This window comes from Furipterus horrens, unplaced genomic scaffold (genome assembly GCF_987537825.1).
Source record: "Furipterus horrens unplaced genomic scaffold, mFurHor1.1.pri manual_scaffold_1, whole genome shotgun sequence".
Classification (NCBI taxonomy): Eukaryota; Metazoa; Chordata; class Mammalia; order Chiroptera; family Furipteridae; genus Furipterus; species Furipterus horrens.
In genome coordinates, this window is record NW_028327171.1 from 109047455 (window position 1) to 109062946 (window position 15492).

Here is a 15492-nt window from a genome sequence, read left to right on the forward strand (position 1 = left end):
CAGAAACAGCTCACTGGTCTTTCTTGTTTTGGGTTTAAGATATCAAGAGAGTAGGACCCACAGAGCCAGTATCTGCTAATGCCATTATATTACAACTGTGTCAATATTTATCCTGGTTTTCTATATCACTTCTCTGCTGAGCATAAAACAAAGAGTGACCAGGAAGGGATGGAGGCTTGCTAAACACCTGCCTTCCTTACTCATCCCTGGCCTTACCTGGGAAAACACAGTCAATAAGAAAGCCAGGCAGTTCTGACAGTATGAATCAGCAATCATCCTTTTTTATGTCCCCTCCTAATCCAAACCACATCAGGTTGCAACACCCCAGAATATAGACACAAGGTATGTAAGAGCTTCTCATAAAGGAAAATGCTTCTTGCTTACCACCGATGTTTCCTGCCACATGGAGGGGACTCAATGAGTCTCATGCTCCTGGACTCTGGGCATGCCTTTATTCCCTCTGCTTTAAGTGAGGTGTAGTGAGTTATTTCAGAAGAATAAACTGGGAACCATCACCTCAGATCCTGCCTTCTGCCTTCTGCAAGAGAACCTAGATATTCAAAACTGTTGTACTCAGGAGGGAAAGGAGTCAGCATTAGGAAGCCCTAAGCCACATTCTCCAAAATAAGCGATATTTTGTCTCCAGTTGTCATATTCTTTGTTTTATTTCTCACACGATTCAAAACCTGGGAGAGGAAAAGGGGTGATATTTATTAGCACAAACCCTGGCTAGATTCGAGATATGTATCTATAAATCAAGAACGCAGACTCTATCTTTCCATAGAAACAATGTTATTCCCTAGAAGGAAACAAGGGCAAATTAATGTGCTTGATTTGTTGGGAGACAGTATTGTGGTTGAGCTCTCTTGCTGAGTTTTTGTCTTCTCATACACAAAGGTTGTCAGAAGCTCAGAAGAGGTTTAAATGCTGACATGTGGACTTTTAATTACTGGAGATATGTTCCATTTAAAAAGAGCAGGAATAGTTTTTGGAGTCTTGGCTTGTAAAACTCCACAACCACTTATCTACTCATTCCACTGAGTTTAGTCAGCTCTAAAAAATAACAAACAAACAAAACCCTCTCATACTCATCTGTGTTCTGGCATTAATTGCCTCTTGGAGAAGTTATACAGATGGGGCTTTCCCCAGGAAGTAGTTTGACTTCCCACCTACTTCCTTTTCCATTGACTGAGTGGTATTAAGGGGAGGTTTGACTAAGGTCAGAAAGTTCTCTTTTGGCAGCTACAAATTGTAATTCAGGTTTCCTCCTAGAGGAAGTGAGTGGTTCTAGAGAGTATAACTACTCTCAGGGATGTTAACGGTGGGCCTGGGTTTGTTGCTCTTTGAGAGGAAACTTGTCAACAACAAATGGGAGCCGCTCTGCCGTTTGGGGTTTGCCATTGATTTTGCTTTGCATCTTTCAGCCTTCCCAACCCTATCATTCCTGAGGTGAGAAAAGATGCGATGAGGGCAGTGGCTCTCTAACTGTGTTCCTGAGACCAACAGCATTGCCATGACTTGGAACCTTTTTGCAAAATGCACATTTCAAGCCCCAGCTCATATGTACTGAATGAGCCCTCTGTATTCTAACAAGACTCCCTGTAACTCTGATACATACTCATGACACAAAATATTTCAAGTAGTCCATGAATACAGCGTTAGAGTACATCGATTCACTTAGAGGGGGAAAATAATTGCCTTTCATATTTATCTTAATCGTTCTGATTATACCAAGAGAAAATCTCATTTACCGCATGGGTCATGCATGTAAGTTCTAAGGCTACTCCATTCCCTATACAGGTAACCCCCATATAACATGGTTGTTAGGATCCTAACAAATGCTGTGTTATGCAAATCCATGTTATACGAAACAAAGAACTAGTACAAAAAGGGGGGTTAGTTTCCAAAAATTAAAAAAAGATACTATTATATTTTTATAATTAAGAGAAATATCTTTATTAAAGCAATTTTCATCAAAAGTATTACATATTAATATGAATTAAGTAATGTTTTCTTCATCATCACTACTAAGCTCCATTAACCAAATGTGTTTTCTTTTTGATAAAATATCCTCATCCTCTGAATTTTCTTTGGTATTATCTTGAGTTCTAGGCTCTACTTTTTGCAAAAAAAATCTGTTATTTTAGATTGCTTGCTTTTAGCTGAGAGATCTGTATAAATTTCATTATATGGTGCTAAGCACTTTTGAAGTTCCCTCTTAAACTTTGTGCTTCTTTCAGTGCAAGGATCTTCATTTAAGAAATATGACTCTAGCTGTTCGGCTAAGTCTAGGTCTTTCTTTACACTTTTTAGAGTAAACTGCTTACCTTCTTCATTTTCATCAGTGCTATCATCCCCTAAGTTATCTTGGCACATTCCAGATGTCATTTCCACCAAAATTGCTTCATCAGTTTCTTCTTCTACCAGCAATTCTTGGATATCTTCTACAGGCATATCATGCTAGAGCCAAAACGTGTTATAGAAGTACTGTGTTATACAAGGTTTTTTCCCCAATTCTCTAACTGTGTTAGAGTGAAACTGTGTTATAGAAGTATCGTGTTTTACGGGGAATACCTGTACTTACTCTACATCCCAATGGCTATTCTATAATGATCTACTTGTACTTATTAATCCCCTCATCTCTTCACCCATTCTCCCACACTCCTCTCCTGTCTGACAACCTTTTTCTTAAATAAATCCCTTTAACAATTCCTATAATAATGGTTTGGTGATAATGAACTCTTTTAGTTTTTTCTTTTCTGGGAAGTTGTTTATCACCCATTGATTCTGAGTGATAGCTTTGCTGGGTAGAGCAATCTTGGCTGTAAATCTCTGCTCTTCATGACTTTGAATATTTCTTGCCAATACCTTCTAGCTTGAAAAGTTTCTTTTGAGAAATCAGCAGACAGTTTTATGGGAACTCTCCTGTAGGTAACTACCTTCTTTTCTCTTGCTGCTTTTAAGATTCTCTCTTTATCTTTAACCTTTGGCATTTTAATTATGATGTGTCCTAGAGTGGGCCACTTTGTATCCATCTTGTTTGGGACTCTGCACTTCCTGGACTTGCATGTCTATTCCTTTCACCAAATTAGGGAAGTTTTCTTTCATTGTTTTTTGAAATAGATTTCTAATTACTTGTTCTTCCTCTTCTCCTCTGGCACCTCTATGATGTAAATGCTGGAAAGCTTGAAGATGTCCCAGAGGCTCCTTACACTAACCTCATTTTTGAAGATTCCTTTCTCTTCTTCTTCTGATTGGGTGTTTTTTGCCTCCTTATGTTCCAAATCATTGATTTGATTCTTGGCTTCATCTACTCTACTGTTGTTTCCCTGTAAATTGTTATTTCAATTAGTGTGTCCTTCCTTTCTGACTGGATCTTTTTTATGCTATTGAGGTCCTCACTAAGTTCCTTGAGCATCCTTATCACCAGCATTTTGAACTCTGCATCTGATAGATTGCTTATCTCCATTTTGTTTAGCTCTTTTTTTTGGAGTTTTGATCTTTTCTTTCATTGGACAATGTTTCTTTGCCTCCTTAATTTGGCAGCCTCCCTGGGTTTGTTTCTGCTTTGACGCTGTGTCTTGGTAGCATAGCCTAATGTAGTAGGCATATTGTAGAGTTCAGCGGCACAGCTCCCCTATCACCCAAGCTGGGTACTCGAGGTGTGCCTTTCTGTGAGCTGAGTAGACCCTCCTCTTGCAGTTGATCCCTGATCGCTCTCTTCGAGTCCATGGGAGGGATTTACCCAGGCCAGTCTGCTGCAAGGGCTGCTGTGACCATTGATCATCAACCTCTGCCCTCTGTGGAGGATCAGTTGTGCAGAGGCAGGGTGGAGGTGCTCTGACATGATCTGTAGCTGTCCATTGGTGTGCAGGCTCTGGGATTTCCTGGGGGGTATAGGCCAAAGTCAGCCCCCACCTATGTTCTGCCTGGGGCAATATGCAGATGGCTACTACTTGTGCTGGGCTTGGAGATTCCCAGGCAAAGGCAAACTATGAACTTAGGCTGGCTGCTGCTAGTGCCAGGCCTGGGGCCACTTAGCAAGATGTATGAGGGTTGGAAACTCAATGTGGCTAGCTGTTGCTTGTTTGAGAGGATTTAGCAAGTTGTGAAGCATAAGCCAAGTCCAGCCATTCATATGGAAAAGCCACTGTTAACAGCTTGGGTGTGCCCATGAGTTTGGTGGGACAGAGCCTCAGGGGATCTCCAGAGTGGGGCAAAGTGTTAGTCAGATTAATAAAGTCTCAGATATGGCCCCTTCCTGCTGGCTCTGTAGCTCTGCTAGGGGAGTGGCGGGTGTTCAGAAGAGGGACAATGGCCTCTGTGAATACTTCTGTCTGGGATAAAGCTGTCCCCCAGCTCTCACCTTGATCCCAGACACTTCAGTTCCTCCCTTATGCCATGGGTGCCTTTCAAGCTGCTACCCTGGTGCTGGACCTCAGAGTGAGTGAGTCTGAGTAGGTGAGTCTGTGTGTGGGTTCTTTAAGAGGAACTGCTTGGGACTCCAGAAGTTTCTTCCACTGACTCAATCCCCATTGGTTTTTTCAACTAGAAGTTATGGGGACTTACCTTTTTGGCCCTGGAACCCTGGTCTGAGGGGCCTAGTGATAGGCTACGACTCTTTACTCCTGAGATACCCCTCCCAAATTTTTATCCACAATACCTGGTTGTGGGACTAGCCCATTCCACATCTCTGTTCTTCCAACCTGTATAGATGGATGTGGTTTCTTTTCTTTTTCTTTTTTAAATGTTTTATTGATTATGCTGTTACAGTTGTCCCAATTTCTTTTCCCTCTGCTCCTTTCTACCTGGTGGCCCCCTTCCCTCCAGTTGTCCCCCCCTTTTAGTCCATGTCCATTGGTTGTGCATATAGTTCTTCTCAACCTCTTCCTGTCTACTCCATTCCCTCCTACTATGTTTCTTAATTCCTGTATCATCTCCCTCCCTTTCCCTCTTCTCCCTTCCTGCTGACCTCCCCACAATATGTTCCCCATACCTATAGTTCTTTTTCCACTCTCACTGCCTACTTAGTTTGCCTTTGTTTCAATTCCCTAGCTTCTGTTGTTGGTTCTTGTGATGCAGTTTTCATTTCAATGTTCATAGTTTTGATCCTCCTTCTTCTAAATAAGTCCCTTTAACATCTCATATAACAGTGTTTTGGATCTGATGAACTCCTTCAGTTTTACTTTGTCCTGGAAGCACTTGCTCTGCCCTTCTATTCTGAATGACAGTTTCGCTGGATAGAGTATTCATGGCTGTAGGTTTTTGCTTTTCATTACTTTGAATATTTCTTGCCAATCCCTTCTTGCCTGCAGGGCCTCCTTTGAGAAATCATCTGATAGTCTAATTGGGACCCCTTTGTAGATGATTCTTTTCTTCTTTCTTGCTGCTTTTAAGATTCTCTCTTTATCTTTAATTTTTGACAATTTGATTATAATGTGTTTTGGAGTGGTTCTCCCTGGGTCCAGTTTTTCTGGAACTCTCTGTGCTTCCTGGACCTGTAAGTCTATTTCCTTCCCCAAGTTCAGGAAGTTCTGCTTCATTATTTTTTCACATAATTTTTCAATTTCTAGTTCTTCTTCTTCGCCCTCTGGTAATCCTATTATTCAAATGTTCATTCGCTTATAGCTGTCCCAGAGGTTTCTAGGCCTCTCCTCACTTTCCTCACTTTTTGTTTCCTCTTTCTGCACTGGTTGACTGTTCTTTCCCTGTGTTCCAATTTGTTGATTTGATCTTTGGATTTTATATCCTCACCACTTGTCTTGTATGTGCTTTCGTTCGTTTCAGTATGAGTAGCTTTCATTCCTTCCCTGTCTTGTTCCAAATCTTCTGTTAATTCTGTAAGCCACCTTATGACTATAGCTCTGAACTGAGCCTCAGAAAGGTTTCCTATTTGTTCGTCTGTCAGGTCCCACATCTGCTGCCTGGTGAGCTGCATCACTGGGATTTCAATTGTTGTCTGCTTCATTCTGACAGTCTTGTGTTCAGCTTTGCTTCCTGGACAGGCATTAGGGGGCAGAGCCCCGTGCACTCATCACTACCCGGCAATCGGTGGCGATTGGCGACCTTTTTCACCGCGCTGTGGCACTTTGTGTGGGGGCGGGAGTCCAAGATGGATTCCTGCCATTACTCTCTGCTGAGAGATCAGGATCTGTCCCCCATGCCCTCTGGGCCTCACCGTCCAAGGCAATGGGGTGGGGGGGCTGCCTTCCCCAGCGTCGGAATCGCGAGCTGCAGGGTCTCGACTACAGCCAGGATTGCTCCCCTGGCGTTTCTCACAGTCCCACCGCTAACCCCACTGCTATCACAGACAGGACCATGGTTTCTCGCCCCTCCTACCTGTCAGACGAGCACCGCTGGTTTATAACTTATACATTGGGCTTCCATGTAGTTTTATTTTCTGGAATATCTGGTTATCTTTTGTTTTGAGGTAGTTGTATTCCTACTTAGTTGTAGTGGGAGACCAAGCATGTCAGTCTAAGCCTCCAGTGGATGCCTGAAATTTCTAATAATATCAAATCTAATCAACTTCACCTCTGCCGGAATGTGACAGCAGAGGCTTCATTAGCAGACCCAGGCTCTCCAGTAATTTCCACATTTTTCAGTCCAAACCTATTTGTGAAATGTGTAATCATCCCTTACCTACTGTAGTAAATGGCTTGGTGTCACTTGTTTCAGGTCATCCCATGCTGAAGTCTTTGTACAGGCTCACTGCTCTCTAGTGCTAAACATTAGTGTTAGTCACAACATGGTTTCTGTTCATGTCGTCCACCCACAAATGTAATGCCTGTTCTATCCTAAGCACTTAACACGCATGGTGGCTCTAACTTTTGCAGTTTGATGGGTGATAGCAAAACTAGCACATTTTTTTCCTTTCTCACAATTTCATGGATAGAAGATTCTTACCACAGAGCTTAGCTACATTAGCATACAATTCTTTTCCTTATTGAGAACTTTCACCTTTTTACTTAAAGGAAGCACTTTATGGCTTGTCTTTGGCATATGTGACTGCCAGCATCACTACTCTTCCTCTTCGGGGCCATTGTTAAGTAAAATAAGGGTTGCTTAAACACAAACACTGCGATTCATTGGCAATCAATCTGATAACTTAGCCATCTACTAAGTGACTTACACAGTGTGGATAAAAGTGGATGGGACAGATCAGGACTCATGAGATTTCATCACTACTCAGAACAATGGACAATGGACTTTGAAATACAAATTTTTACAAAAAGATTGTATTTATTTGTTTTTAGAGAGAGGGGAGAGCGGGAGAAAGAGGGGGAGAGAAACATCAGTGTGTGAGAGGAACATTGATTGGTTGCCTCTCACGTGCCCCAACCTGGGGTCCTGGCCTGGCGCACAACTCAGGCATGTGCCCAGCCCGGGAATCAATCTGGGAAACTTTCTGGTTTGTAGGATAACGTCCCAACCACTGAGCTGCACCAGTCAGGGCTACGGAAAGATTTTTTATACTTGCTTTAGTACTGTTGAAAATGTAGTTTAAGTTCAGAATATATGTCTGCTGCAAATTTGTGTGGGAAAGAAGATTTTGCTTCTCATTTTAACTTTTGACCACACAGGAATTGTAGCTTAACATGACTTGTGATTTGCACAACACCAGCTGTTAAAATGACTTTACCACAGTATAAAATTTGCATGTAAATGCTGCTTTGCCTTGTAATTATAAGTTGAATTCATTAAGAATCATCACCAAGTCTTCAGCCCAAGATAACTTCAAAAACCATTTTTGTCTGATAAGAGTGTTTCTTCTCACCCAGAAATATTTTAATCTTAGCCTTGTGCTCAAAAACTTGCAATAAAACTTTACTACTGCTAAGCCATCAAATTGTTTTACAGTAGGTAGCGTAAGTTGGGATAATAGCTTCTCTATCTGACAAAAATTCACAGGACCAATGACGGTTAGGTTCACGAGTTCACTGACAGTGAATGAAGTACACTGCTCACACTACTGCTTCCATAACATATCATATATTCAAATGTTTTCCATAAAATTGTTACTCATGCTAATACAATGCATAACCATACGCTTCAAATGCCTAACATTTTCACGAGCTTTGTAAATGAATCACAGTATAGCTTTTTCTGCTCCACCTCCAGCTGTAACATGTCTTAGAAAATTCTTCAGTTTATACTGAAATGTTTTCTCAACTTCTTTGAAAATTGTTTTTTAAAAACTGCCTTGAGATTTAATTCATGTATCATACAATACACCCATTTAGAGTGTATGATTTTGTTTTAAAAATATTCTTTCTTATGGTTGTTCCACAGAGGCTATTCATAGAAGCTAATTCTTCAGTCACTTCAAACTTGTCACTGACTCCTTGAATAAACAACTGAGTAGCATTGGTAATATCTGTCAACTCATCAAGAACCAAGAAAAAACACTCAAAATTATTTGCCTTGTTTATTAATTGGCTACTGATACTGTTCCCAATGTTCTCAACTGTCTGAGCGACTGTTCTTGCTGAAACAGTCTCTTTCCTCTGGACACACTGCTTGAGCTGCTTCAATCAAACACAATTTAATTAACTAATCCCTAAAAGGCTTTCCTTGCTTGGCTAACAAATAAGCCACTTGGAAACTTGCTTTGATTGCAGCCTCATTTTCGTTAATTTTAGGAAGAAATTTTGCTGTGTGGGTGTTTACTTTTCACCTCCTAGAACAGCAACTTTCAATTGGTGTGCCACATGAATTTTTAAGGAGCTACGGTCAGGGCAAAGGGGGTGCCATGTCCCCGGGTGGGGGCTCCATGAGGCCCACAGTGTAGCAGTGGAGGACAAGACAGTGCTGCTGCAGTTGTTGGCCAAGGACAGCCATCCTGGAAGTCATGTGCCCACAGTGTTTGAGAACTATACCACGAGCTTTGAGACAGACAAGTGCCACATTGCTCTCTCAACATGTGGGACACTTCAAGCTCCTCTTAGTATGGTAACGTCCAGCCCTGGGCCTATCCAGATTCAGATGCGATAGTCATCTGTTTCGACATTAGCCAACCAGAAACTCTGGACAAGGTCCTCAAGAAGTGGCAAGGGGAGGCTCAGGAACTTTGCCCCAATGCCAAGGTTGTGCTGGTTGGCTGCAAATTGACATGTGGACTGACCTGGCCACACTGGGGGAGCTGTCCGAGCAGCAGCTCATCCCTGTTACACACAATCAGGGCACTGTGCTGGCCAAGCAGGCGGGGGGCAGTGTGCTATGTGGAGTGCTCTGAGCGCAGCATCAGGGATGTCTTCCACTGGCCACAGTGGCCTCCCTTGGCTGTGGCCATAGGTAGCTATGTTGTACTGACTCTCACTGGAAACTGCAGCAATCTGCTCAGCTGGCAGGATGGGGAGTGGGAAGAAAGGCAGAGGCGAGATACACAAGGATTAAGCCAAGAGTTGCAATGTCACATGAAGAGCCAGGGAGGGGCAGAGTGTCAGGAGCAGTGCCAAAGAGCACAATTGTTCCCCTGCCTGCACCCTGGCTTCCTGACCTCCTGACTCTGGCTGGGACTTCAGGGCAGGCTGAGTGAGCGGTTCTTCTAGGCAAGGGACCGGAGGCAGAGGGTGTCACCATTCCCACATCTTCATTCTCCTCCTCACCATGGGACGTTGAGGGAGCTGGCAGGGCAAGTGTCTGGACCAGGAGCTTGGATAAGGCAGGAGGGTTAGGGAAGCTGGCATCAAGCAGTGACCTCGGTTGAGTCTCAGTATATGAAGGGTATCTTCCCTTTCTACCCCCAGCCCCCATATCCTGGCTTCCTTCCCTAAGGAAAATGGCCATTCCATGACCTTTCCTTTTCCTCTTCTCTCACTTCTACAGTTGTTCTCACTCTTCCTAACCTCCAGGCAACACTCACTAAATTAAGAAGCAGGTTGAGAGGCCTCTCCCCATATATCCACTAGTCTTAGCGCCTCCCTCTACTCCTTCAGTAGTCCCCAAATATAGCCTGTGTCCTTGCGGGGGGTGGGGGGTCGGGGGGAGGCGGTGCGTGGCAGCGGCATTGTTTTTTAATGCAATACCTGACTATTTAGTCAGGGCACTGACCTCTTTTCCCGTAGACTATCAAATTTAAAAAATGACAACAGCTAACACAACAAGTCATCCAGTGTGAATGAATCAAAATTATACCTATTTATTTTGTCAGACTGGCAAAAATATAAAATATTTTTGGTGTGCTGCAGAATTTTAGTAATTAGCTTATGTGCACCATGAGATGGAAAAAGTTGAAAATAGCTGTCCTGGAAGGACCACAGGAGCCCATGAAGAGGTCACAAACCACCATCTGCCAGAGCTCTTCCCCAGTGCTCAGCTGAATATGACAACACATGCATTTGTCTCCTTTAACTCCATGCTGAGAAGTCAGTTTCATGGGTGAATTTTTACCGACTAAAAACTTAGGTCTTAAAGATGTTACGTGACAAGGGCAGCCCTGCGATTGAATTCCCAGTTTCCAAGGTCATGTTGTACTCAGCATACACACTGTTCCTATTTCATCCAGACACCTGTCTGTGCCTACCCCGCATCCCTGCCCATGCTCTCCAACCAGGCCATCTCCCAGAATCACGCTGACTTCTGCCTTCGGTCACCACAGCTGGGTGTGCGGGCCTTGCCCCCTCCCATACACAGCTGTGGCTCACGAGTTCTTATGACACACACTTTTGATGACAACATGTACCCTGGAAGTCATAATAAACTGGTTGCCTAGACCCTGGACTCTTATCCTAACCCTTCCATGAAGCAGAATGTAACCTTGGGAATATTTCCCCTCTCTGATCTTCAGTTTCCTTACCTGTAGGTTCAGAGTGGAGGGTTCAGTGATCCCATCATTAGCTGAGCTTCTTCCTAGTTTTAACTTTCTGTGAGTCAACTGACACCTCACCATGTTTTATTACACACATATGTCCACATCTCTTTATTAGTGAGTTATGAGAAGTTATTACTGCTGATAGGTTCAGAGAGGCATGGACCCTGAACCTTGCTTCAAGGTATAGGACAGAGAGTCTATTAATAAACATAGCACCCCTGAAATGCCAACTTGTTGACACATACACAAGAACATTTAAGAATAATTAACTGAACAAAGAGACCAACTTGATCTTCAGCAAATGTACCAACTAAAGAGGGTAGAAAATGAGTCATTATAAAGTGGGGAACAGCTGGAATGACTAACAATTCTACAAATGTTTATTAGGCATCTACCATGTATTAGCAAAAGAGAGTAGAGGTAAATAAGAAACAAATAGATAAATACTGTAAAACTGAGATTCCTGCTCTTGAGAAGTTCAGTCTAGTGGATGATAATAACCAAGGAGCTAATAGAAACTTAGGAATTATAGAACCGTAGGAATAAATAGCAACAAAGCTAGGGGGGCCTTTTGACTTACCTGCCTCTTTAGAGAACTAGACTGAGAAAGCTTGCTTTATTGCGATGCTGTCAAGCAGGGGACAGAGAGCCTCAGGCTGCAAAGTTCCCTTATTCCTGAGGGTTAATCTTAGTTTTTTGGCTACCAGCATGGTGCTTGCTAGGGGGCAAGGGAGTGAGAACGGTGCGCCTCTCTCATCTTTTGTTTTTGTTTGCATTATTTCCTCAGTATAAATTCCACGGAGTAAAATTACTGATTCAAAGGTTAAGAATTTTTAAGCCTTCTAGAAATTATTGCCTAATTACCTTCTTAAAGATTTATATTAATGTACACTCCTATAATTGTCCTCTCATTCATCAGCATGAAGTATTTTCATTTTTAAAAAGTAGGCATTTTTTCCTTCCATGGTAGTTAAAAAAGGATACCTCAGTGTTTAAATTCTCATTTATTTGACCACTAATGAGGCCGAACACTCTCCAGATATTTGTTAGGTTATTTGTAATTATGGTTCCTGATTTTTGTCTATTGTTTTAAGGAAAGTGTTATCATAATGTTGTAATTGAAGTGTATGAGATGTTAGCCTTTGTTGGCCCTTTTATTTTCACCTCACCCTCTTCTAAGTCCAGACCCACAGGCTCAAGGTAAAGTCCTCAGCCAGTACCCTCTCATTCTGGTTCCACCAATCAAACAAAACCTTAATTCTGGGTCAGCCCATTGTACCCACTGCTGAGCTCTGCTAGAGCAAAATGATTTTTAAAAAATATTCTTCTTATTTTTTAACCTTCTCCCAAGGATACATTTATTGATTTTTAGAGAGGATGAGAGAAACATGAATGTGAGAGAGAAACATCAGTTGGTTGCTTCCTGCAAGTACCTCGACTGGGGACCAACCTACAACCTAGGTATGTGCCCTGACTGGGAACTGAACCTGTGAACATCTAGTGCATAGGACAATGCTCCAACCAACTAAGCCACACTAGCCAGGGCTAGAGTAAAATTATTATTATTTTTTAATTAATTAATTTTTAGAGAGAGGGCAAGGAAGAAGAAAGGGAGAGAAACATCAATGTGTGGTTGACTTTCACATGCCCTGCAACCCAGGCATGTGCCGTAACTGGGAATTAAACCAGTGATCTTTTGGTTCGCAGGCCAGTGCTCAAGCCGCTAAGCCACACCAGCCAGGGCCTAGAGTAAAATGATTTTATGTGGAGATTGCTGCTACCACAAAGCCTGCTGTTCTCAACCTGTATCCGACACTAGTCCATGTTCCGAATCAGCTTCCTTCTGTGTTCTTTGTCGGCCATTTCAGATATTCTCTCCTCCTCTCCTCTCAACCCTTATCGCCTGCTTTCTTCCTCTTTCAGGAGAAGACCTTGTCTTTATTTTTTTCCCCAATGATATATAATTGATACATAACATTGTATTAGTTTTAGGTATACAACATAATGGTTTGATGGATGTTTATATTGTGAAATGATTACTACAATAAATTTAGTTAACATCCATCACCTCACACAGTTGTAAACAACTTTTTCTTGTGGTGAGAACTTTTAAGATTTACTCTTTTAGCAACTTTCATTATAATGTCTCTTTCATAATAATGTGATTCTCAACTTTTTTCAGTATTTAGGAGGTTGTCAAGAATATAATTTAAAAAAGAAACATGAAAGTACATGAAATTGGCTATATAAGTCATGGAGCCCAAGTCATGGTTCAATGATTCACTTAGTTAGAACTCCAAAATGTACTTACTACATGTAAAATACTGATGTGTTTTATAGATAGTGACTCATTCAGTTTGCATGACAACTCTAAGAGGTAGATTCTACATTATTACATCTGAGTAATTAAAAAGATTAAAAATATCTTGCTCAGAGCTAGTAAGTGGGGATGTGAATCCAGGAAATCTGTATGAACGGCCAGGGCCTTCTGTCCGGTCCCACCACCTGGGTAGCCTCTCCGTCTCCTCAACCATGGGCGTAGGAATGGCTGTGAAGAAGGTGGCAGAAGAGGGCAAGAGCCTCCTTCTTCTCACACATTTTTTGAGTGTCCCTGGGAAGCTGCTTGTGGCTCACCCAGAGCAGAAGAACCTGTGTCCCTCGTCATTGGCGTCTGTCTGCACCCGGAACCCTCTGCCTTCACATTGACCCTCCTTCCCATCCTCACCTCTCCCCTCTCCTGTTCAGCTTTGCTCTAATCTGTCCCCATAGAGCCCTGACCTAAATCCAGTACTTCCACCCCACTTCAAGCTCCCTGCCCCTCCCAAGAGGACTCTTGTCCAAGGAGAAGGAAATAACTGGGTTGAAGGTAGGAAAGAACTTTCTAATAGTTGGAGTTATTGAGATGAGCAAGGGGCTTCCTCAAAGCAAATGAGCTCCCTGTTCCTGGGACAGGTACCCAGACGACAGAGAATTTAAGTACTTTTTCAGGATGGTTGGAATAAACAATGGCTAAGATCTCGTCCAAACCTGAGATTCTGTGATTCTATATTTTATGTTTCCTAGTGTTATTTTAATTTGTACTTAAAAAAAAAAGAACTTAAAAAAAATAAAAGATTTTATTTATTTGTTTTTAGAGAGCATCAAGGGAGGGAGAAAGAGGGGGAGAGAAATGTCGATCAGGACTGGGCCACAACCCAGGCATGTGCCCTGGCAGGGAATTGAACTGATGACCTTTTGCTTCGCAGGACGATGCTAAAACCAACCAAGCCACGCCAGTTAGAGCTGTACTTAGTATTGTTTAAAGTGAAAATTCTCCTCTCTAATGTCCTGAAGTATATCTCTTCTCCACTTGAATTAGTTCTACCTTTAGTACTGATGCTTCTTCCCACAAGGATGATACTGGGACACATTACTTCATCTGGAGCGGTTTCTCTACCTCTCCCTTCTCCTAGAGCAATCCTCTTAGAAAATCCTGTATACCCTACTTCCACTCAGGCTCCATGTCACTTTTGATGTGTCATTTTTCTTATCATGCCCAGGTCAATATCTACTGTTGATAATTCTATCATTAAGGCAAGATGAGTAAGAAGCTAGGGAAATTGCTTGGCAACTGAAATAAAGAGAAACTGAAACAAAAGAATTGAACAAGGCCAAACAATTTGAGCAATTTATAGCCAGCTAATGAATCTCAAGGTTTTATCTTCCCTAACCAAGGACACTTAGGAGCAAATGTTTTACACATTCCTGACTATCTGGGCAGGTTGGCCTCGATCCTGGTCCCTGTTCAATATTCCTTAAAAATAAAACTAACCAGAAAAAAAACCTGACTCTTCTACATGCACATTTTAATAAATCAACATATTGAAGGACAAACCTGGAAAGCTAATGAATATTCAGTTAAGATCCTCCCCCAGAATTCCCACTGGCTAAAGAAAGATAAAAAGCCTAGAGAGCATGCCCATGCCTTTCTCCCTTAGGTGTGTATCTCTGCTCTCTTTCTCCTAAACTCCAAGGGTCCCCATGAGACTTGTAACCAGGGGCGCAGTGGGCAGCGGCAGCCTGTCTGGGCTTACCTCCCTGATCCAGTCTCCGAGGCTCCCTTTTTCTTTTGACTTCCCAGTGAGCTAACAGCAGCCCTGCCTTGGCTCACGTCTTTTCACTGTGACTTCTATTTCTCAGTGAGCCAAAGCAGCCGCCTAGCCTCATTTCTTTTCTATAATGTTTCCAGAGAGCCAAAGCAGCCTAGGCTCTCTCCAGTTGCTTCTTTTATCCTAAGCCCTTCCTTTGTTCCACTGTTCCCAGCTTTAATAAACATCCTCTCAAAGTCATCTAGACTTCGTGTTGCAAAACCTTTCCTGCACGAAGTCAAATAAGCCACACACCCGCTGGCTGGCCCACGGCAGACTTGCTCTGCGCCCAGTCTGTCTGGTAACATAACCACATGCCACTGATTTCCAAGAAGTTAAATCAAGTCCAAGGTCTTCAGGACCCATTACTAGTGAATCAGCATTGAAATAAATGACACATTAATCATACAATTGTCTGTCTTTCTCTTGGTGACAGGAGGGCCCTATTGAAGAGAATCAGTATGCGTTACGTTTCTTTGTATTTTACAGTGTTTTCATGTGCAGTCTCCTCTTTAATCCTCACAGCAACTCTGGGAGGCAGTCATTAGTATC

General features: G+C 42.4%; 1 pseudogene; it reads left to right on the forward strand.

Moving 5' to 3' along the window:
- Window positions 1–6748: 6748 nt before the first annotated feature.
- On the forward strand, window positions 6749–9420 carry LOC150021676 (rho-related GTP-binding protein RhoN pseudogene; annotated as a pseudogene).
- Window positions 9421–15492: the final 6072 nt, after the last annotated feature.